Below are 11,406 nucleotides of genomic sequence, written 5' to 3' on the forward strand. Positions count from 1 at the left end.
TGTTTTCCTGGGTATCAGCAGCAGAGGCTGCATATTATAGAATATTGCTGAACAGCAAGTGTTGCTGTCTGGTTCTTGCTCTGGTAGCTTCGTCTCAGGGGTGAACCCCGCCATGTGAGGTGTGAGGTGTTGGTCTGCACCTAGTGGTGGATTTCTCCCAGTTAGGCTACTCAGGGGTCAGGGATCCACTTGAGCAGGCAGTCTGTCCGTTCTCAGATCTCAACCTCCGTGCTGGGAGATCCACTGCTTTCTTCAAAGCTGTCAGACAGGGGCATTTACCTCTTCTGAGGTTTCTGCTGCTTTTTGTTTAGCTATGCCCTGTCCCCAGAGGAGGAGTCTATAGAGGCTGGCAGGTCTCCTTGAGCTGTGGTGGACACCACCCAGTTTGAGCTTCCAGGCGACTTTGTTTACCTACTTAAATCTCAGCAATGGTGGGTCCCCCTCCCCCAGCCTTACTGCCACCTTGCAGTTAGATCTCAGATTGCTGTGCTAGCAATGAGGGAGGCTCCGTTGGTGTGGGACCCTCTGGGTCAGGTGTGGGATATAATCTCCTGGTGTGCTGTTTGCTAAGACCTTTGGTAAAATGCAGTATTAGGGTGGGAGTTCCCCGATATTCAAGGTGTTGTGTGTCTCAGTTTCCCTTGGCTAAGAAAAGGGATTCCCTTCCCCATTGTGCTTTCCAGGTGAGGCAATGCCATGCCCTGCTTCAGCTCTCGCTGGTTGGGCTGCACCAGCTGACCAGCACTGATTGTCCAGCACTCCCCTGTGAGATGAACCTGGTACCTCCGTTAAAAATACAGAAATCACCTGTCTTCTCTGTCACTCATGCTGGGTACTGGAGGCTGGAACTATTCCTATTTGGCCATCTTGGGCGCGCTGCACATACTGGGACTCTTATAATGCTTTATTGGTTAGCTTGATGGTGTCTTATAAATTAGTTAGGTTGTCTTCACTTTTTTTGTATTTTTTTCTTTATATTTTTGCTCCCCTGCCTGAGTAATTTCAAATAACCTATGTTCTTAAGTGTGTATGTTTTTTTATATGTTTGATAATGTCTTCTCATGTGCTCCTCTAGTGAATATTAAAATTCATTTATTGTATTCTTCTGCTCCTGAATTTTTGTTCAACTCTTTTTTATAGAGTTTTACCTTTTTGTTAATATTTTCATTTTTATATGAACTATTTTTTTATTTTATATAGTTTTTTTGTTCTCTCTTAGTTAATTATCTTTAAAATGATAATTATGAATTATTTGACAAGTAATTTATAGATCATCATTTCCTTGGGGTTATTTTTTAGAAGTTTATTTTGTTCCCTTCATTGGGCCATGGTTTTGTGGCGTGTGTGTGTGTGTGTGTGTGTGTGTGTGTGTGTGTGTATGCCTTGTGTTCTTTTGCTACAATTTGGGCATTTGAAAAATAGCTGCATCTCTCATTATGTACCACCTAACTTGGTACAAAAGACTGTGTTCATTAGTCACACCAGCTAGATATTCTGCGGGTCTCTCAAACCTTTTCTGGGAATGTGTCTTCTCTCAGCTTTTGTATGTAATTACCCAGCTAAAGATTTTTTATTTTCCTACATCCTCTTTAGGAGTTTGTAGTCTATTTCTCCCTCTGCTGTCATTCTGTGGTAGGGCAGTCTTTTTAACACTGCCAAACGCGGTTTTTTCTCAGTAGCTCACAGGCATCCGAATTCTGCTAGTTTCTGGGATTTTTTTGAGTTAGGTCAGAGAAACTAGCCCCTTGTGCAGCCCCTCCAAAAGCTAGAACATTAAAGCACGCTTTACTCTTCTCTTTCTTTCCCATGGGGGAAGGTATGGCTAGGGAATTTTCTCCTAACTGTGCCATGTTGTACTGGCTGTTCTCTATAGTGAGACAATTCTGTGAAATTTCTTAGCAATTTCAGTGAAGTTCTTCTTGGCTTTGCTCTTGCCTGGGATGCTGTGATGTTTTAACTTGTTTCTGGAGTTTTCATAAAGGTTATTTGGTCTCTCTCTCTCTATATATATATATGTGTGTGTGTGTGTGTGTGTGTGTGTATACATATATATATTTGTTAAGTCCATTTCTCTGTGAGGAAAAAAGGAAAATGGGTTTCCTATTCCACCAACATCAATATCCCTCCACCTACACACCACGTATCACTTTTAAAGGATATGTACTGACAACATGGCAATATACTTTTATGTTCTGTATTAGGTAGTGAGACTATAGGCACTTATTTAAGTGCTTAAAACTATTTTTTCAGTTTGTAATATTTCATATAAATTAAAAATGCTAGAAGATATCCCAAGAAATTCTTGCAGCTAGGTAAAATGAACGTGACATAGCTTTGGTGATGTTATAATAATCCATTTGATCATTATTTGATTTTAATTATAATTATTTAGATATTTATGTTTGTATTAGTAAATGGGGTTATAATTTGATTTAAGTGTCTTCTGACCATGCTCAACCTAATGTGAGAATGTTCCAAAGGTTTGGTTATAGCTGAGTAGTCTGGAATTTAAAATTTCTCTTTTTTTAATAGAAACATATAAATATTTGGCTAACCGGTAAGTTTCCAAAATACTAATATGTAAGTATTAAATAACTGCAATAAACATCATGGCTGAAATATTGGTAGATAAAATGTGTAAATAAAATCATTAAATATATAGTATTCTTTGTAATCATTTACAGGAAATCAATATGGAAAACCTGCTTGTGGTGTTCAGGTCTATGATCTCAACCACATTTGTGTAATTTATTTTGTTTCTTACATTGACAAGCTGATTAAAGGCCCATAATGGCATGTGACAAAGAGAGTTGAGCCTATTAATATAAAGTTCAATAATAATACTTTTCCCAGGAATCTATTAAGAATTAAATTAAAGTACGAAAGTCATGTAACACAATTTCTGGTAAATTCAATGTAAGAAATCATACATAATATTATGCTAATGTTGCATTATTAGAACAGTTGTAGATAAACAAATAATAACTATAATTTAAACCTTATTTCCTTTTGAGGAAAGCAAAACTTGAGGATAAAGCAAAATAGATTTTAAAGAGATGCTTGCTGCTGATAAATAGGATGGAGAAAACACACAGAATAAAATATGAAGTGAAAGAAAAGAGCAAGACACTCATAATACAAAAATACTTCCCTCCACAAGCTGTTTATGAAAAGAGAGTACATATTCTCATTCCCGGACTGGTCAATAGGTGACACTGTTGAGATAGATTAAAATAAAGTGAAAAGAGATTGTGACTAAATTCATGTACACTTGTCATGGAAACAAGAAGAGCCACTGTTTTGTGAAGTATTAATATATTGGAATAACTTTTTTTTTTTTTTTTTTTTTTTTTTTTTTTTTTTTTAGTTTTCCACTACTTTGATTGAAACCGTATGTAGATATAAAATACACAGACAGCTTGTGTTTAATTTAGTCAATAACTAATGGAATGACTGATAATTAAATCCCAATAAAAATAGTAACTATGCTCACTGTTTAGACATTAATCTAATGTTTCCAATGCTACTGCACATTGGAATACCCTGGAGATCTTTGTAAAACACAAAAGCAATTAGCAGTGCTATTCCAGTGAACACATAAAATATAAGAAAGGGAAATAGCTGTATTGCTGATAAAGAGCAAGTGTTAGTGGTCTGGATAGAAGATCAAACTACTCTCAACATTCCCTTAAACCAAAGCCTAATTCAAAGCAAGGCCCTAACTCTCTAATTCTATGAAGGCTGAGAGATGAGGATTCTGTAGAACAAATGTTTGACACTAATAGAGATTGATTCATGAGTTTAAGAAGCCATCTGCATGAAATAACAGTGTAAGGTGAAGCAGCAAATGTTGATAAAGAAATTGCAAGTTATTCAATACATCTAAGGAAGGTCAAGGTGGTTAGGTTAAGTAACAGATAGTCAATGTATATGAAACAACATTCACTTTAAATACAATGCAATCTAGGGCTTTCATAGCTAAAGGGAAATGAAAACTGATTCAAATCTTCAAAGGACAGGCTGACTCTTTTGTTAGGGGCTAATGCAATTTGTGACTTTAAGTTGAAATGGGTGCTCATTTGCCATTTGGAATATCCTACAGCCCTAAATAATTATGTTATAACTGCTCTGCCTGTGCTTCATTAGTGGAAAAACAAAGCCTGGATGACAACTCATGTGTTTACAGCAGGTTTACTGAATGTTTTAAGCCCATGTTGAGACCTACTGCTCAGAAATAAAATATTTCTTTAAAATATTACTACTCATTGACAATGCACCTGGTTACCCAGGAGTTCTGATGGATAAGTACAAAGAGATTAATGTTTTCATTTCATCTAACACAGCATCCATTCTGGAACCCACAGATCAACGAGTAATTTCAACTTTCAAATCTTATTATTTAAGTGATATATATCATAAGAAAATAGCTGCTATACTAATTCTTCCAATGGATCTGAGCAATATAAATTGAAAACCTTCGGAAAAACAATATACCATTCTAGATGCTGTTGAGTATAATAATCATTCATGAAAGAAGGTCAACATAGCAACACTGAAAGGAGTTTAGAAGAAGTTGGTGCCAGCCTTCATTGACAACTGTGAGAGATTCAAAACTTCATTGGAGAAAGTAAATTCAGATGTGGTGGAAATAGCAAATGCACTACAATTAGAAGAGGGGCCTGTCTTGCTACAATCTTTATATATATATAGATCTATGTGTGTGTGTGTGTGTGTATATATTCTTTAAGTTCTAGGGTACATATGCACAACTTGCAGGTTTGTTACATATGTATACACATGCCATGTTGGTTTCTTGCACCCATTGACTCGTTGTCTACATCAGGCATTTCTCCTAATGCCATCCCATCCCTATCCCCCAACCCCATGATAGGCCCCAGTGTGTGATAATCCTCACCCTGTGTCCAAATGTTCTCATTGTTCAATTTTCACCTATGAGTGAGAATATGCAGTGTTTGGTTTTCTGTCCTTGTGATAGTTTGCTCATAATGATGGTTTCCAGCTTCATCCACGTCCCTGCAAAGGACATGAACTCATCGTTTTTTATGGTTGCATAGTATTCCATGGTGTATATGTGCTGAATTTTCTTTTTTTTCCTTTTTTTGTTTTTTTTTTGGAAATGGAGTCTCGCTCTGTAGCCCAGGCTGGAGTGCAGTGGCCGGATCTCAGCTCACTGTAAGCTCTGCCTCCCGGGTTTACGTCATTCTCCTGCCTCAGCCTCCCGAGTAGCTGGGACTACAGGCACCTGCCACCTCGCCCGGCTAGTTTTTTTGTATTTTTTAGTAGAGTCAGGGTTTCACCATGTTAGCCAGGATGGTCTCGATCTCCTGACCTCATGATCTGCCCGTCTCGGCCTCCCAAAGTGCTGGGATTACAGGCTTGAGTCACCACGCCAGACGCAAATTTTCTTAATCCAGTCTATCCTTGATGGACATTTGGGTTGGTTCCAAGTCTTTGCTATTGTTAATAGTGCCACAGTTAGCATATGTGTGCATGTGTCTTTATAGTAACATGATTTATAATCCTTTGGGTATATACCCAGGAACGGGATTGCTGGGTCAAATGGCATTTCTAGTTCTAGATCATTGAGGAATCGCCACACTGTCTTCCACAATGGGTGAACTAGTATACACTCCCATCAACAGTGTAAAAGCATTCCTATTTCTCCACATCCTCTCCAGCATCTGTTGTTTCCTGACTTTTTAATGATCACCATTCTAACTGGTTTGAGATGGTATCTCATGGTGGTTTTGATTTGGATTTCTCTGATGACCAGGGATGATGAGCATTTTTTCATGTGTGTGTTGCCTGCATAAATGTCTTCTTTTGAAACGTGTCTTATAAAAAATAATTCAAGTGGATTAAAGACTTGAATGTTAAACCTAAAACCATAAAAACCCTAGAAGAAAAGCTAAGCAATACCATTCAGGACATAGGCATGGGCAAGGGCTTCATGACTAAAACACAAAAAGCAATGGCAACAAAAGCCAAAATAGACAAATGACATCTAATTAAACTAAAGAGCTTCTTCACGGCAAAAGAAACTACAATCAGCGTGAACAGGCAACCTACAGAATGGGGGGAGATTTTTGCGATCTACCCATTTGACAAAGGGCTAATATCCATAATCTACAAAGAACTTAAACAAATTAATAAGAAAAAATCAAACAACCCCATCAAAAAGTGGGCAAAGGATATGAATTGCTACAATCTATTGATCAAACTTGATCAGATGAAGATCCATTTCTTATGGATGAGCAAATAAAGTGGTTTCTTGTGATGACATTTTCTCCCATGGAGATGCTGTGAACATTGTGGAAATGACAACAGATGGTTTAAAATATGACATCAATTTACTTGATAAAGCAGTGGCAGGGTTTGAAATGATTTATTACAGTTTTAAAAGAAGCTCTACTGTGGGGAAAGCATTATGAAGCAGCATCACATACTAAAGATAAATCTTTACTGGAAGGAAGAGTCAATTGGTGCAGCAATCTTTACTGTTGTGTTATTTTTAGAGATTGCCACAGCCACTCCAACTTTCAGCAGCCACAGCTTTGATCAGTTAGCAGCCATCAATGTCACTGTAAGACCCCTCATCAGCTAAAAGATTACAACCTGGTGAAGGCTTAGATATCATTAGCAATTTTTAAGCAATGAAGTATTTTATAAGTAAAGCCTGTATATTTTCCCTTAGACATATGGTATTGCACATTCAATAGACTATAATATAGTGTAGACATAACTTTTATGTGCACTGGGGAACCAAAAAATGCATGTGTCTTGCTTTGCTGCAATATTTGCTTTATTGAAGTGATGTGGAACTGAACTCCCAATACCTCTGAGACAAGCCTGTGTTTGTGAAATTAATGTAAAACTGATTTAAATATGAGTATATACTTTGATGTAGAGCTTTAAATTGTCACATATTTAATACAACATATTCTTGATCAAGTAGGTTTTCTAATATCTTAAGTCCTTAGCATATAAGTTGTTATTTAACTAATTTATACATTTTAAAGTTTAAGATTAGAAAATATCATAATAATCTTACTTTCAGAGTAAATATGTTTTTATTTTTCCACAGTAAATAACTTTACATTGTAAATAAAGATTAGAAATGAGAGATTTGGGATATTTGTGATTTTTTTAAGTACAGCAAAAAACGTATTAATAAATCCAACTTTATCAAGTGCACTGTCAATTAAAAAGTTTCATAAAATGAGTTCTTTTTATATTATGATTATTTTCCTTGAAAGAATCCATTTCTTTTGAACATATTGTTGACATGTTCTCTTTCTGAAAAAGGATTAATGACCTTTGCTATTTAAAGTTTTAGAAAGAATAGGCCCTTATATTTAAAGCAACACAATAAATATCGGTTGACAAAGGTGGAAATGTAGACTGTGATGGTCTAAATGGACTCTATAGAAAAATAGTAAGCCTTTCCTAGTGTAATCCCCTATTATCATTATTTTCAATTTATATGCTTAGCCTAGTAGTGCTAAGCATGTAGAAAAAGTGAAGTCATTATGCTTCTCATATCAAACTGTTCCCTAAGATATTTTCCTGTTGTGTATGGTCTATTGCATGTGTCAGTTTTACTCTTTTGGCTTCTCTGCATCCATTGAAGTTATCATTTTTTGTATTTGTGCACTCTCCAGGAATCAGCATATTGTGAGTCAGCATAACACTTCAGGTCCAAGACCAAGATGGTGAATTACCAAACTAAAAATGGTTAGAAAAGTCACATGGCCTCAAACATTTTCTGGTGTGATTGGTGACATAATCAATGGTTGGAAAAACTTTAAAAGTAGCAATATTGACAAATAATTATGAATAACAATTCTCAAATCTTTGAGCAATTGTGCACTTGTAAATGTGTTCACCTCCACAGCTGTTCCTTTGATCTTTATGTGAATGATGTCATTAGGCAGATCAGCAAACATGGGAACTCACACCATAGAGACCTATCATAAACAGCTTAACAGGTCCCATTAGTTTCACCAGGAGTAACAAAAGTTTTGGTTTTGAGATGACTTAATTTTGGAATCGGATTGGGAAATGGGTAAGAATTCTATTATAATGTTAAAAGAATTTCTGAGAAAGAAGGGGAAAAAGCAATCAGATAACTCACTGAAGAAAGCAGCATTTTCTACAAAAGATGAGCACATGGGACATTGCCACCACAGAAATTTTCTATCTTCAGAAAACAAGGCATTAATTATTTCTGCATTGCCTGAAATTCTTACAAGAACAACAGAAAGTGTGAATCTATAAAATTGATGATCGATTTTTTAAATAAATCTGCTTTAGAAGTAAAATAATAAACTTTTACAACTTTAAAATATTGACTTTTTAGCTGTTAAACTGTTATTCACCTTGTTGCTCATCTAATTGCTTATTTTTACTTTCTCATAGTCTTACCAAGAAGATAATTCAGGAATATCCAATCATAGAGCTGAGTATTGGCTCATAATGTGGCTAGTTTCTTTCTTTTTTATATATATCCATAAAACCTGTGGAAGAAATATATGTATTTCACAAGTAAAACCACAGGATAATAGCATTTTAAGGCTGTAGAAATATTTATAACTCATACATCCTACTCTATTTCAGATTACATAGCGAGAAATGTATATAGGGTTACTTTGTAAATACTGAAATAAATAAAAGCCTTTTATACATCTGTCTTTTTTATACATCTATCTTTATTGCCATTTTGCATATTATCAATTACAAAAGAATGAGATTATAAGTGAGGAATTAGAAAATAAAACAGTACTGGCTAATCAGTTTTTGAGAGATAAAAATTATTATGGATACATGACTTTTGTTTAAATTATAGTTACTTGACCTTCCTCCCTCTCTTCAAATTTAGAATTTCTCACAAATATACCCTGCTTTAGATTTTGTCTGTTTTTGGATGAGTAGTAGTCTTTTCATCCTACCTCCTTCTCACCTTTATTTTGTGTTATTTAATATTTAAGAAAAAATGAGACATGGGTTAATTTTATTCCATTTTTCAATTGAGCATCTTGTCTGGATTTGTACTTGTTGTTATATACAGTTTTATTTTTAGGAAGTCTGTAAGAAACCTTACATTTGAATCCAAAGGATGTAAAGATGTATCAAACCCCTTAACAGAGAATTGCATAATCACAACCCAAGATTTCACACTCCTATTTAACATTCTTGCCTATGCTGTGTTTTATAAAATTTAACTAAATAGTTTTAAAAGAGCCTTTGACTATTTCATAAATAGCCTTACGTACTCATTGTAGAACTTTAATTGCCTTCTAATTCTAGAAAACTCTTAGCTAATTAGAAAAACCACAGAAATCTAGGGTTCTATTCCTATGCCCTGCTACATTGAATCCTAAAACAACTTAAGCTGAGGATATATTTAAGCATGATTCTTCTCTATCAGTATGCTGATAAAAATTATCCTCCTTTTTCCTGGTCATTGGAGCCAACATATTTCAGAACTTTTTTTTTTTTTTTTTTTGAAGAAGTTACCACAGGTCTTAAGTATTTTAGTATTTCAAGTTCTAAATACTTAGTGGGACTTAAGTTTTTATTTCTATTTTATTACAAACAAATAACTTCAAAAAGATGTGTTTCCATGGAAATGGCAAGTCTCAGTAGATAAATAATCAATTATGCCAAACTACATTAGTATAATGTTTTATGATTTTTTTTTCTTAATACGGGTACTTGTTATGCTAAATTTAAAATAAGATTTAACTTTCAAATAAAAAAGACACCATTATCCACACTCTCGATCCACTGTGGGAATAGCTGCTTACCAGATTTGGAGTTTATACTGAGTTTCTGCAGAATTTGGGTGAGGACTAAAACAAAAATATCAGCCTTTTCTTCTGGAAGATTTTGGAGAGTTGATCCAAGAGAAAACACCACAACACCATCATTGCCTGAGCTCTGAACAAATTCTTCCTTGTCCTGCAGAGAAAAACAATATTTGCATTACAAAAGTGAAGTATCCATAGAGAATAAAATAAAATTTACTTATACTTCTTAAATGAAGACAGAAAGGAATTTTCAGAAGCATAGACTGTCTCCACATTCTGACACATAGCACCATCTAGTCTCTTTAAGATAATTCTGTGTGTGAAAAATTTGACTTAAATCAACGATCATTGATTACTAGAAAGAGCATGGGACCAAATCATTATAGAAAAATATGAAGCAATAAGAGTACAGTTCTTTTCATATTTAGTGGACACCTAATTCTAAAAACTGAGTGGTTTCCAAACACATAAAAATATATTTTGTAATTAAACCTCCAAATATGTCTGTATTCGATTTATTAAATTATGAGCATGACAGTTTATATCTAGTAAATCATTACTGTGTTGATTTACATTCCTTTTAGATATGGTTTCTATAATACTTTTCTCTTCTGTGTGTGTGCATGCATTTGTGTGCTTGTGTGTGTAAAAGTGTAAGTGTGAGAATAAAGAGTAGTTTGGCATTGCTAGTTAGATACAGGTTAATTATGTCATTACTTAACAGAACTCGGTTTGCAGTTGTAACTTGAAAGAAAAGAAAAAGAATATTAATCCTTCTGAAATGAAACTGTACTCATCTATACACATCTTACTAGAAAAAGAAATCAATCATTCTCTCAGGAATACCATTGAATCTGCAGTCTTCCTAAAATAATTTTGTTCATATTTCCACAGTACAAGAAATGAGAGGGTTTTTCCTCACTCCATACTGACAGTTAAACATAATTTGTACTATAATTATTTTAGGAAAGTCTTAAAATTTTATGTGACCTTGGCATTCATTTTAAATATGAGTTGGACTTCTTCATTCTGGAAGCAGAGCTTAGAAACCATTGATACAGTTTCAGGTTCCTCTTCATCCTCCAAATTCCTCAGGGTGGTCCAAATCTCTGTCTTATACAACTGCATCCTAATGACCATCTCTTACGGGACCTGTAAATACCACATACTTGGATCACCTTGTTGATCCCCAGACCCCACATAGACTATGCAGTGACCACATCTAAGTCGTAGAATGAATCCTGGAAGGTACGCCTACTACCACTAAACCCACTAATTGGATTTCCCCAAGGGAAGCCCACTTAGATAACACCCTAGACTCCAATAAAGGCTTTGGCTCACAAATCCCTCACTCTCTCTTGCTCCCCACCCACTAGTTGTACTGCATGACCCAGAGAGCTTTCTCTTCCCCATTAGCCGTGTGAATCAAGCAGATTGCTTCTCTCTGGGAACTGTAAGAATATACTGCTTCTGACATTTCATGTGTTTTGTTGAGTTGCCTCCTCTGTATCTCATTTGACCAATGAACACAAACCTAACATCTGTCCCGTCTCCTATGAAGTGGCTATCTTGGTAG

General features: G+C 35.2%; 1 pseudogene; it reads right to left on the reverse strand.

Annotated features, from left to right (window-relative positions):
* LOC126954428 (UDP-glucuronosyltransferase 2B10-like) overlaps nucleotides 1–10,970 on the reverse strand; it is an 87,655-nt pseudogene extending 76,685 nt beyond the window's left edge.
* Nucleotides 10,971–11,406: the final 436 nt, after the last annotated feature.

Source organism: Macaca thibetana, chromosome 5 (genome assembly GCF_024542745.1).
Source record: "Macaca thibetana thibetana isolate TM-01 chromosome 5, ASM2454274v1, whole genome shotgun sequence".
In the NCBI taxonomy this organism is placed as follows: domain Eukaryota; kingdom Metazoa; phylum Chordata; class Mammalia; order Primates; family Cercopithecidae; genus Macaca; species Macaca thibetana.